This window comes from Anolis sagrei, chromosome 7, assembly GCF_037176765.1.
Source record: "Anolis sagrei isolate rAnoSag1 chromosome 7, rAnoSag1.mat, whole genome shotgun sequence".
Classification (NCBI taxonomy): Eukaryota; Metazoa; Chordata; class Lepidosauria; order Squamata; family Dactyloidae; genus Anolis; species Anolis sagrei.
The window spans coordinates 24,365,332-24,378,628 of record NC_090027.1 but is presented as its reverse complement, the minus strand read 5'-3'; positions in this window follow the sequence as shown (position 1 = coordinate 24,378,628).

Here is a 13,297-nt window from a genome sequence, read left to right as displayed (position 1 = left end):
CGCAAAGGAGGCGGTTCTTACTGAGGAGCAGCGCTCTAGTCCAATGAAAAACGAAGACCGTTTCCCGCCCATTATTCGCCCCCCTCCTCGACTTGTTTGTTTGCGCTGAGAGAGTCTGAGGGGGAGGAGAAGCCTCAATATTGGCACAAACGTACCTCGTGAAGGGGTCTAAACACGATATTTATGTCACACACATACGTTGCAAACAGTGTGGAGCATATTTGTGATCATGAGGTGTGAGGAGCGAACCAAAACAGTTGTATTGCATTAAAAACAAACAAAAAAAACACAAAGTTTGCAGACTTGCTATTCTATTAATTAATTAATTTACTTATTTATTCACTTTGCTTGTATACCGCAGTTTCTCAGCCCGTAGGCGACTCAACGCGGTTCACAACAAGAGCAAAAGTCAATCATAACAACATACAATTTAAAAACCATTGACAGCATAGTATACAAGTAATGACACGTCAATAACAACACATTATTGTTATAATATTTTCTAAGATCATAGTTTTCTAAGATCTACAGAGACACTCGCTGGAACACCTCAGCAAGCGAGAGTCCAAAAGTGGCAGGCTCAAACCCAGAACCTCAACCAATGGCTGATACCAAATGAGAGACTCCCTCCTGGGCACACAGAAAAATGGGCGACTTGGAAGGCACTGAACAGACTGCGCTCTGGCACCACGAGATGCAGAGCCAATTTTAAGAAATGGGGCTACAAAGTAGAATCCTCAACATGCGAGTGCGGAGAAGAGCAAACCACCTGCTGCAATGCAACCTGAGCCCTGCCACATGCACAATGGAGGACCTTCTTGCAGCAACACTGGAAGCACTCCAAGTGGCCAGATACTGGTCAAAGGACATTTAATCAGCTACCAAACTCACAAGTTGTGTATTTTTCTGTTTGTTTGCTTTGTTTCTGTTAGAAATGTAATATAATGGACTGGTTGCTCTGACACGACAAACAAACAAACAAACAAACAACACATTAACGTCTCATAACTAGAGTCGTGATCCAATTCACCAGCCATAATTCCGTTCCTATATTCATCGTATTCATTGCGCTGTTCATCCGAATGCCTGTTCAAACAGTCAGGTTTTTAGTTTCCTTCGAAACGCCATTAACATAGGAGCTGATCTAATGTCCATGGGAAGGGCGTTCCACAGCCGAGGGGCCACCACAGAGAAGGCCCTGTCCCTCGTCCCCACCAGCCATGCTTGTGATGCAGGCGGGATCGAGAGCAGGGCCTCCCCAGAAGATCTTAGAGTCCTGGTGGGTTCATAGGCAGAGATACGTTCGGATAGGTAGCTTGGGCCAGAACCGTTTAGGGCTTTAAAGGCCAACGCCAGCACTTTGAATTGAGCCCGGTAGCAAATCGGCAGCCAGTGGAGCTGGTGCAGCAAAGGAGTTGTATGCTCCCTTCGCACCGCTCCTGTTAGTATCATGGCTGCCGAGCGTTGGACTAGTTGGAGCTTCCGAGCCGTCTTCAAAGGCAACCCCACGTCAGAGGAAATGTCCTCTGACCAGTAGCTGGCCACTTGGAGTGCCTCTGGTGTTACTATAAGAGGGTCCTCCATTGTGTATGTCATAGAATCAGAGTTGGAAGAGACCTCATGGGCCATCCAGTCCAACTCCATTCTGCCAAGAAGCAGGAATATTGCATTCAAAGCACCCCTGACAGATGGCCGTCCAGCCTCTGTTTAAAAACCTCCAAAGAAGGAGCCTCCACCACACTCCGGGGCAGAGAGTTCCACTGCTGAATGGCTCTCACACTCAGGAAGTTCTTCCTAATGTTCAGATGGAATCTCCTTTCTTGTAGTTTGAAGCCATTGTTCCATTGGCTGCCATTCATTTTCTGGTCCCCATTCAAGGTGCTACAAAGCCCTGCCTACCTGCGAGACCGCATCTCCGTTTATGAACCCGCACGCTCCCTTCGTTCATCCAGAGAGGCCCTGCTCACAACTCCACCTGCGTCGCAGGCACGGCTGGTGGGGACGAGGGACAGGGCCTTCTCTGTGGTAGCCCCCGACTCTGGAACGCCCTCCCCAAGGACATTAGACAGGCTCCTACATTGGCAGTCTTTAGGAAGAACTTGAAGACTTGGCTATTCCGGTGTGCCTTTCCAGAATAGTAAACTCCAGCAATACGTCCCAGAAGCACTTTACTAGAGACCTAAGATTGTTAGCACGTTGCACTTACCCAAAAATCCTTATATTTCAACTGTCATACTCAGCACTTTTAATCTGTACCCATTTACACTTGGCCTGGCCTTAGTTTTATTGTGCTATGGTGTACCGGTTTTGCTGTTTACTGTTTATTGCTTTAATTGTTTTTGATTCGCTTTATGGTTTATGTGTATTGTTGTATTGTTGTTTTATTGAGGCCTTGGCCTTGTAAGCCGCATCGAGACCTTTGGGAGATGTTAGCGGGGTACAAATAAAGATAATAATAATAATAATAATAATAATAATAATAATAATAATAATTGCGTCCTAGTCTCCAGGGCAGCAGAAAACAAGCTTGCTCCCTCCTCCCTGTGACTTCCTCTCACATATTTATACATGGCTATCATGTCTCCTCGCAGCCTTCTCTTCTTCAGGCTAAACATGCCCAGCTCCTTAAGCCACTCCTCATAGGGCTTGTTCTCCAGACCCTTGATCATTTTAGTCGCCCTCCTCTGGACACATTCCAGCCATCTGCTTCTTTGGCCCTGGAACTCAACAAAAAAGCTCCTGTTTTGTAGCAGGTTTCCTATTAGGCAGGTGAGGTGGTAATCCTTTGTGACATTATACATTTTTCTCAGGAGGAGGTGATAGTTTACAGCAGGGGCCCACAAACTTTTTAAGAAGAGGGCTAGGTCCCTCAAAGTGTTGGAGGGCCGGATTATAATTTGGAAAAAAAATGAATGAATTTCTATGTACACTGCACATATCTTATTTGTAGTGCAAAAATACTTAAAACAATACAATAGTTAAAACGAAGAACAATTTTAACAAATATAAAGTTATTAGTATTTCAATGGGAAGTGTGGGCCTAGCTGCCTCAGGATTATCTTTTCAATTGTCAGGCAGAGTGCGGGAGCTGCATCAGATTGCAGGTTTGGTGATTCTTGAAAGAGCAACACCTTCCTTGTTGTATTTTTACTACCAACAAGCAGGAATGTATGTTTTGGCTCATATACAAAAACAACTTGGCTAGCTTTGGTAAAATGCAACTTGACTAGAGTAAAGGAGCCAGTTCGTGCTCCATCTCAGGCAGGAAAATATTTTGTGTTAGTGGGACTGTTCTTAGGCATGTGGAAATCATCAAGTATACTTGTCAATTATTTTGCAACAAGTTATTATCAAATAATGTCAATACAACCAATAGCAACTTTATTTATTTATTTATTTATTTATTTAACTGGTTCGATGGTTCGAGTTTCAACCAGCAAGGCATTCCATAAATAAGGGGCCACGATCGAGAAAGCTCTATGCCTAGTAGATGACAAATGGTAACTTGACAACGAAGGAATTGTCAATCAAGAGTACTGGCTATGAGTCCCCTAATCTATCAATCCTGGGACAGAAGAGCCCTCAAAATATCCACAGGTCATATCAAAACCCATAACACAGGTCATATCAAAACCAAACACTGTCCTCAACATCTACATGAGATTGACATATATAAGGTAGTGCTTCTTTATACATACATTGAAGAAGAAGAAACAGTCCATGGTAGGTCATCTTGTTTTCCAGGGATTATTTTCTGCCTCTTTGTAGTGGAATTGCTCAGGGAACAAAGACTGTAAACCATTGTTTCCTTAGAAACCTTCAGAGATCACACTATGTTCTTAATATTACTCTGTAGTGACTGATTTTTTAAAGTCATTTATGCAAAAAACTATGTGAAAGGCATGAGAAACAGTTTGAAACAAACAGAATTGATGTTTTGATTAATGTGGGCTTTTTCATGCGAATTGGAAACACTGGGAATTGTGCCCTTTTAAATGCCATCCGATAAAACAATTATGGGGAATGATGAATAAAGGAAGTCATGTAGTCTAGCGAGTATAGTAACAGAGTGTAGAGCAAATTGCAAACTCTACAATTTGCTCTAGAGATTGGGGAAATTGCTTTTGTGGGATTCAACTCCCGGAATTCCTCATCTAGCGGGCCCATATTGGGTGGGAGGGAAATAGGAACAATCCGAACACTAAAAATAGCAAACATTATTGACATCCTGCATGGCTTCTTTTTGACAGTATTTCCCCATAAACAACAACAACAAATAACTTCTCATTGACTTTGCTGTTATATAGATAATGGGAACATTTGGCAAGGTCTAAACCTAACAGCTACGAGGCATTAAACCTATGAGTTCAGTGGGCAAAGAGTACAAACAACTCCAAGTTCATAACATTTTAGATTTTTTTTGTTTTGCTTTGGCTAGAGCTTGAGAACTTTTTAAAAAAAGATATTTTTGTGGCATGAACAATTGATTTCTGTACAACAGGAAAATGATAACTTTTGAAAACTAACGGAACTACCAAAATGTATGTTGGTTTTTGGCTATACTTTCTGTACTAATGAATTAAGGCTGAAATCCTAAGCTTGGATACCTGAGAGCAGAATCATAAAGTAAGTCCCACTGAACAGCTTTTTTATTTATGAACATTCATATACCAATTTTCGTGTGTCTTGGAACAGTTTCTCCCCGTAGAGATGTTCAATGTATTGTCGAAGGCTTTCATGGCCGGAATCACTGAGTTGTTATAGGTTTTTTTGGGCTATATAGTCATGTTCTAGAGGCATTCTCTCCTGACGTTTCGCCTGCATCTATGGCAAGCATCAGGCCTGTAGCGAGGGGGTGGTTTTAGGGGTTCAACCCCCCCCCCCGAAATGTTTCAGATTTTTTAAAAAAACCTGGTTTACTCATGAATTTTAACTGGTGAACCAAATCCCCATGCTGTTAAGTCTATGAGATGCAAAAAATTAAGAGTCCCTCCAAAACTGTAAGCACTATCTCAAGCAAATACTGGCAATTTATTCACACTGTCATTACTTGCAGCAATAGCCGATGTAGCGAAGCAACCAAGTTGGGGGGGGGGGGTTGTTGAATGCTCTCATTAAGGAGGCCAGACTTGGTGGAGGTGGTTGATAGGGGCGGAGCTGCAGGCTATTGAAGGATGCTCTGCCCCCTTCTGTGCTCTTTGCTTCAGTGTGAGCTAGGAGGCAGGTTTCAACACCCTCCCCCCCCCCCCCGAAATTTTAAACCCCCCCCCCCCCGCCAAAATTGTCAACCCTCCCCGAATTTTTTTTCTGACTACGGCCCTGGCAAGCATCCTCACCTCACTACCTCTGAGGATGCTTGCCATAGATGCAGGCGAAACGTCACAAGAGAATGCCTTCAGAATATGGCCATATAGCCTGAAAAAACCTACAATAACCTATTCATATACCATTTAGCTCAGCAGATTTTAAAGCTGTACACAATAATTAAAATCAACAAGAAATACCACCTTTCCATAGCCTAGAAAAACAGACTGTCAATTGTTAGGGTTAGTTGTACTACAAAGGGAGGTTTTAAAAAACGGGTATGTTTTAGGCCACTTCCACACAGCTGTTTAAAATCCACATTGAACTGGATTATAAAACAGCATGGACCCAGATTATCCACTTCAAAGTAGATATTTATCTGCCTTGATATTCCGTGTTATATGGCTGTGTGGAAGGGCCCTTATGTGTCAAACTCTACAATTTTTTAAATGATGTGTCATTTATTTGTGTTCCAAAGAATGGATGTCATACAATAAAGTGTGGAATTTTGGAGCATTGTCAGGAAGGTGAAATCAAGGACTGGATAAATCTGTGAGAATAAAGGCATCCACTTAGACAACTATGCCCCAAGCTGGTAAGAACTGCATATACCTGAAGTCTTGTTGCTGCTGTTGAGTACCTTTGAGTCATTTCTGACATATGGCAACTTTATGGTGGCTGTAAATATATGCAGTACTTTATGAAGTTGACAGTGTGTGATTTGACTAAGAAACCAATAGCCAGACAATCAGAGATTGAGAACAAGAACCTTCATGAACCCTTTACATCTACTGAGTTGGACATGGCTCTCAATAAATGTAAAAATGGCAAAGCAGCTGGCCTGGATGATCTACGGATGGAACCAATCAAGAACTTTGGCCCAAAAGCAAAGCGCTGGCTGCTGGAACTGATGAACAACTGCACTGAATCCTGTCAGATCCCCAAAATCTGGAGGAAAGCAAGAATCATTGTAATTTTAGAGTTTTAAATACTGGTAGCCAGATTTTGTTCATTTTCATGGTTTCCTCCTTTCTGTTGAAATTGTCCACATGCTTGTGGATTTTAATGGCTTCTCTGACATGGTAGTCTGACATGGTGGTTGTTAGAGTGGTCCAGCATTTCTGTGTTCTCAAATAATGGCACCATTTCAGACTACACAGAGAAGCCATTGAAATCCACACGCATGTGGACAATTTCAACAGAAAGGAGGAAACCATGAAAATGAACAAAATCTGGCTACCAGTATTAAAAAACTCTAAAATTACAACAGCAAAACAACAGAAAGGAAACAAGCAGGGACATCTAATCACCTCTCAACAAAAGATTGCCCCAGGCACTAACAAGCCATCAAATGCTAATCAAGGTGGTCAGTTGAAACATTCACATCTAGCTCCAGCAGACAAGAGTCCTTTGTCCCACCCTGGTCATTCCACAGATATATAAACCCTTTTTTCTAGTTCCAACTGACCTCACTACCTCTGAGGATGCTTGCCATAGATGCAGGTGAAACGTCAGGAGAAAATGCCTCTAGAACATGGCCATATAGCCCGAAAAAACCTACAACAACCTACATATATTGCTGGCTTGTCACATCAGGCAGCCCCAGCCAGTATGGGCAATGGTACACATTTTTGTCCAAAATCTGGAGAACCACACATTCCCTGACTTGGATTAAATGATACTCTGCCCAGTTGACAGGGTATCCAAATTGATATTTCCTATTTAAACAAAAACTCTACCACTTCTTCCAATGTTTTTCCAGCGAGAGAAAATCCTACATCTACCACTAGGGGGAGGAATAATTTCACATATCACACCAGTTACTCTGTTGGCATTAAAAATAGTAATTGTCACAAGCCACACCAAACAACTGCCAGGCCATCAAATGCTAATCAAGGTGGTCAGTTGAAACATTCACACCTAGCTCCAACAGACAAGAGTTCTTTGTCCCACCCTGGTCATTTCACATATATATAAACCCATTTTCCTAGTTCCAACAGACCTCACTACCTCTGAGGCTGCTTGCCATAGATGCAGGCGAAACATCAGGAGATAATGCCTCTAGAACATGGCCATATAGCCCGAAAAAAACCTACAGCAATGCAACATTTATTATGTTTTCATTTTTTAATTGCACATTGTAATTTTATGTAAAAAAAGTCTCTAGAACATAGCCATATAGCCCGGAAAAAAAAACCTACAACAACCCAGTGATTCCAGCCATGAAAGCCTTCAATAATACATTAATCTTCATATGTTTCCAGCAAATTGAAAAATTAAGGTATAAAACCATTGACATAGACTGCAGATAGAACCCTTTCTCAGATTTACCTGGAAATATCAGGAAAAAATAAAAAGTTATACTACTGAGTTTGCAAACACCCTTCCTTGTAAATGTGGATGACAGGACCAGAGGTGGCCCTAGGTAATTTTCAACTGTAAGCAAATAGTATTTTGCCCCCCCCCCCCCCCCCCCACCAATAACTGGTATATATTTTCTGTTCGTCGTGGGAGTTCTGTGTGCCATATTTGGTTCAATTCCATCATTGGTGGAGTTCAGAATGCTCTTTGATTGTAGGTGAACTATACATCCCAGTAACTACAACTCACATATGCCAAGGTCTATTTCCCCCCAAGTGCGCCTCAAGAGTGCCCCTGGGCAAAATCAACTATACAGCAAATGCTTACTTTGCGTAATGGGTTGAACCGCCCCTAGACAGGACCTTCCCTAAGGTATCTACCTGGCTGAGATGAATTAATTTATCACATTGGCAGAGAGCAAGAAAATAAATAAGTGGGGAAGTAATGCAAACAGACATCAATAATAAATGCAAATTCTGTACCTATTTATTTATTTATTTATTTATTTATTTATTTGTGACATTTCTACCCCACTTTTCTCACCCCGGAGAGGACTCAAGGTGGCTTTACATACAGGCAATGATTTGATGCCTTAAAACACAATGTACACTTCAATAAATATTAAAATAGAACTTAAAAGCACATTAAAATAATTAAAACATTTAAAAACAATACATTCAGATTTAAACATGTAATCCACGAGTGTAATCCGGGTCATTCCAATGGTCATTGCACATTGTTCCAAGTCTATCTATTGCACAAGTTCTCTAAATGCTTGATCACAAAGACACGTTTTCACTCTCTTGCGGAAGGTCAGGAGGGAGGGAAGTTGATCTAATATCCCTGGGGAGGGAGTTTCACAGTTGAGGGGCCATCGCTGAGAAGGCTGTGTATCTCATCTCTGCCAATCGCACCTGCGAGGGAGGCAGAACCGAGAGCAGGGCCTCCTCAGATGATCTCAAACTCTGTGGTGTTTCATAGAAGGAGATACATTCAGACAGATAAGCTGGGTTAGGGCTTTATAGGCTAAAACCAGCACTTTGAATTGTGCTCAGTAGCAGATTGGCAGCCAGTGGAGCTGACATAACAAAGTATCACAGAATCATAGAATCAAAGAGTTGGAAGAGACCTCATGGGCCATCCAGTCCAACCCCCTGCCAAGAAGCAGGAATACTGCATTCAAATCTCCCCTGACAGATGGCCATCCAGCCTCTGTTTAAAAGCTTCCAAAGAAGGAGCCTCCACCACACTCCGGGGCAGAGAGTTCCACTGCTGAACGGCTCTCACAGTCAGGAAGTTCTTCCTCATGTTCAGATGGAATCTCCTTTCTTGTAGTTTGAAACCATTGTTCCTCATCCTAGTTTCCAGGGAAGCAGAAAACAATCTTGCTCCCTCCTCCCTGTGAGGAAATAATGCTTCGGGAACATGGCCATACAGCCTGGAAAACTCACAGCAACCCAGTTCCAGAGGTTGTTTTAAAAAATTGATCACCTTGCAAAGTTTTTAAAATGTAAATGTTTAAGGATAGCTTACCTCTTTGTGAAGTCTCTCTCTCTCTCTCTCTCTATATATATATATATAACAACAATGCACTGGCCATGTTTATTATTAGGCCTTGTCACTGTACAGTGTACAATAAGGAATGCATTTCAGAGCACGGCTAATCAAAATGGTAGTCTGTGGGTTGGTAGTGTTATTGAGGGTTGTGTTGGTAGTGTTATTGAGTTGTGGGTTGGTAGTGTTATTGAAGTCGAATCCGGCCCAGACCCCTGCCTTCTAGCTGATCTGACCAGCTGAAGGGAGTTCCGCAATTCCTGGATGCCCCGTTGATGAAATGTGCCCCAGCAGCAGCCTCAACCAAGGACTCTTTACAACCTTGAGGTCTCTCCTTTTCTTCTCTCCCCAAGCCCAAACATTGTAACAAAACCCCTAATAAAGACTAATTGAATGGTAACCTTTACCTCTTCATAGTGATACATTGTGTCCTTTTCCTGATTCACCAGTATGTAATGCATGAATTTACCCTTTTCTGGGCCGTGGACAGCCACTGGCCCGCCTGGGATGCCTTCCAGGCGTCCCAGGGAGACTGAATCTGTGTTTCTTCAAACCGTGGATACGGAAACCCCTCAGGCCCCCGTATCCATGAGTTGACGAAATGACTCCCTTTTGGTGTCATGTTTTTCCTAGCTAAATTCTAACACTATCTGCTATCTCGCTTTTTGCGTTTTGGGCTCCTGCGCTCTGGGAATAACCTTTTTATTTTTGAAAATATATTTTAAAAGAAAAACAGCTGATTGTCAAACTGAGCCTTTTTGCTGCTGCGCTGCTCCCGCCATCGCTGCTTCTTCACCCTTCTGGAGCCCCAGGACCCGGGGAGTGGATCTGCCACTTGGTTCCAGCCCTTGGAGGGAGTTATAGTTCTCCAAGGACCAAAAGACAAGCTTCAGCCCCAGTGATGCAGAGCTCCATGTCTTGGCTCAGTGGAATCGCCAAGCCTCTCCTTATGATTTTATGGACTTTTTTGCCTCACATCAAGACTTTTCCCCCTTTAAGGACATGCTTTCATCTATGGATTTTCCTATAATGAACTATGGACATATATTGAGCCATGATCGAGGCTCTTATCAATTTCTCTATGGGACGCTGGGGGGAGGGATAAGTGGGTATATTTTCTGTATCATGATGTCTATATTTCTATATTTTCCCCTATGTATCTGACCTTTCCCTGACCCTTTTGCCCAATTCCCCTTTATTGAAAAATGTATAAAAAAAATACAAGGCAGCCACCCCTCCGTGCTCCTGGAAAGAAGGAAATCTCAGTTGAAAAGACCCTTATCAACAGACCATAGCGTGGACCATAGCAAAGGATTGTGACCTTTGGGCTTGGAGTTGCCCCCCCCCAAAGGAAGCGGTCATTTGGCAATTATGATCATATCTCAATAGGACAGAGGAGGACTTCAGAAAGCCACACCTCATCCTAATCTGTTACTCATTCAACTTTTCTTTCACCGAAACTTCCGCCAAAGTTCCCTCATTGTTCCTATATCTCAGCACTGGAAAAATCCAGATTATGGCAGGATTGCCAGACATCAACGTTTATTGCAGTCACTCAATGACAATAGCAAAGGCTGGCTCGCAGGCTCGCTGGTCGCTTGGACATCTCATAATCTCCATAATCCACTCAAGAATGCATTGTTTCCCCTTGTCCCGCCTCTCTCTCTCCTGATTCGTCGAGGTGCCAAGGTGGCAGAAGCCCAGTGAGTGGCCCAGGCACTCAGGAGGTGGTCAAGCCTCCTCCCAGCTGTAGAGGCGCCAACCAATCACCATCAAGCCGGCCGAGGGGCAAGGAGTGGGAAATTCAAACTTGGCAACTCTGTTTCTGTATAAAAAAGGCTTTTATTTGTATACATGTTATGCTTAGCTTGGCAAAATATTGCTGCTTTGCATCCTTTCCAGCTGGATCGCAATAAAATCATCTTGGTGGCACTTCCTTCAACTTTGCTGAGATTCTTTTGGGAACTTTGGGAAATCTTTTTAAAATTGCGGCTTCTCTTGCTCACCATTGGTGGGTCCGCAGGGTCTCTCCTTCAGGGCCAGACCCTTTTAAATTCCTGCTCGACTTCATTATGAGCACGGAAACTTAAGTTTTGGCAACCAAGCTCCCTAGAATACCCAGCTGGCTTGGCCCCTGGCATTACAGTAGGCTATGCTGCTATGAAGATTCTAGGAGTTGTATTCCAAACAAAGCAACTTTCCAAAGATTTAACATCAGTTGGTTGAATCCCAGCAGGCAGGAATCAAGACAAGACAATGCCCTTCCCCAGCTCCCATCGCCATCTTTGTCAAGTCCAGAAGGAGTTATCTTTAGCACAGTCGGCATCTGTCCCCCTCTCCTTCTCTGGCCCCTAGGATAAGTTTGCAATTGATGGGCTAATTCCACAAGGATCTGCTTACAGGCCAGCAAATGCAGACAGCAACAGCTGGACAGGAGGAGGAAGGGAGGAGGATATCCACTATTAATTAAAAATAACAGAGGCTCCCGTGGCACTTTGAGTACTTGCAAATACATCTTCACATGAGCATACATTTACTATTAAATAAAGCTAAACAAAAGTGGAATGGGAAACAAGCCCCTTCTCTGAGGAAAACTTGTCTAATACCAATAACAGAAGGGCCAGATGATTGCTGTGAAATAAGTCATAACCTCACTGGAGTGGCATACAGGTGAGCAACAATTTGTACTATCTGCTGCTGATCCAGATGTAAAGAGCTGTACATCACCTCATTTAAAAACATAATTGAAATACATTTTTGTTCTGCTATACAGCCTAGGACCCCTTCCACACAGCCATATAAAATCCACATTGAACTGGATTATATGTCAGTGTAGACTCAGATAATCCAAATCAAAGCAGATATTGTGGATTATCTGCCTTGATATTCCAGTTATATAGCTAAGTAGAAGGACCTTCAGTATGAAACACATGAAAATACAGAAATGTGTCTGTTTGGAGGGAATTGTGGGAATCACACCGCAACATAACAGGAGAGCACCGGTTTGGTAATGCTCAAGATCCTGCAAGGAAGACTCCAGCAATACATGGAGAGAGAGTTGCCAGATGTACAAGCTGGGTTTAGAAAAGGCAGAGGAACGATAGACCAAATTGCCAATATCCGCTGGATAATGGAGAAAGGCAGGAGTTTCAGAAAAACATCTATTTCTGTTTTGTTAACTATTTCAAAGCCTTTGACTGTATGGATAATAATAAATAGTGGCAGGTTCTTGGTGGAATAGGCATACTAAATCACCTTATCTCTTGCCTGAGGAATCTGTATAAGGACCAAGTAGCAACAGTAAGAACTGACCATGGAACAACAGACTGGTTCAAGATTGGGAAAGTCGCACGGCAGGGTGTATACTCTCACCCAACCTATTCAACTTGTATGCAGAACACATCATGTGATGTGCGGGCCTTGACAAATGCAAGGCTGGGGTGAAAATTGCTCGAAGAAACATTAACAACCTCAGATATGCAGATGACACCACTTTGATGGCCGAAAGCGAGGAGGAGCTGAGGAGCCTTCTAATCAAGGTGAAAGAAGAAAGTGCAAAAGCTGGGTTGCAGTTAAACATCAAAAAAACCAAGATTATGGCAACAAGAATGATTGACAACTGGGAAATAGAGGGAGAAGATGTGGAGGCAGTGACAGACTTTGTATTTCTGGGTGCAAAGATTACTGCAGACGCAGACTGCAGCCAGGAAATCAGGAAACGCTTACTTCTTGGGAGAAGAGCAGTCTTGATAAAATAGTGAAGAGTAGAGACATCACATTGGCAACAATGATCTGCATAGTTAAAGCAATGGTATTCCCCATAGTCACCTACGGATGTGAGACCTGGACCATAAGGAAGGCTGAGCGAAGGAAGATAGGTGCTTTTGAACTGAAGGAAAGTTCTGAGAGTGCCTTGGACAGCGAGAAGATTCAACCAGTCCATACTTCAAGAAATAAAGCCTGACTGCTCATTGGAGAGAAGGATAGTAGAGGCCAAGATGAAGTACTTTGGCCACATCATGAGAAGAAAGGAAAGCTTAGAGAAGACAATTATGCTGGGGAAAACGGAAGGAAAAAG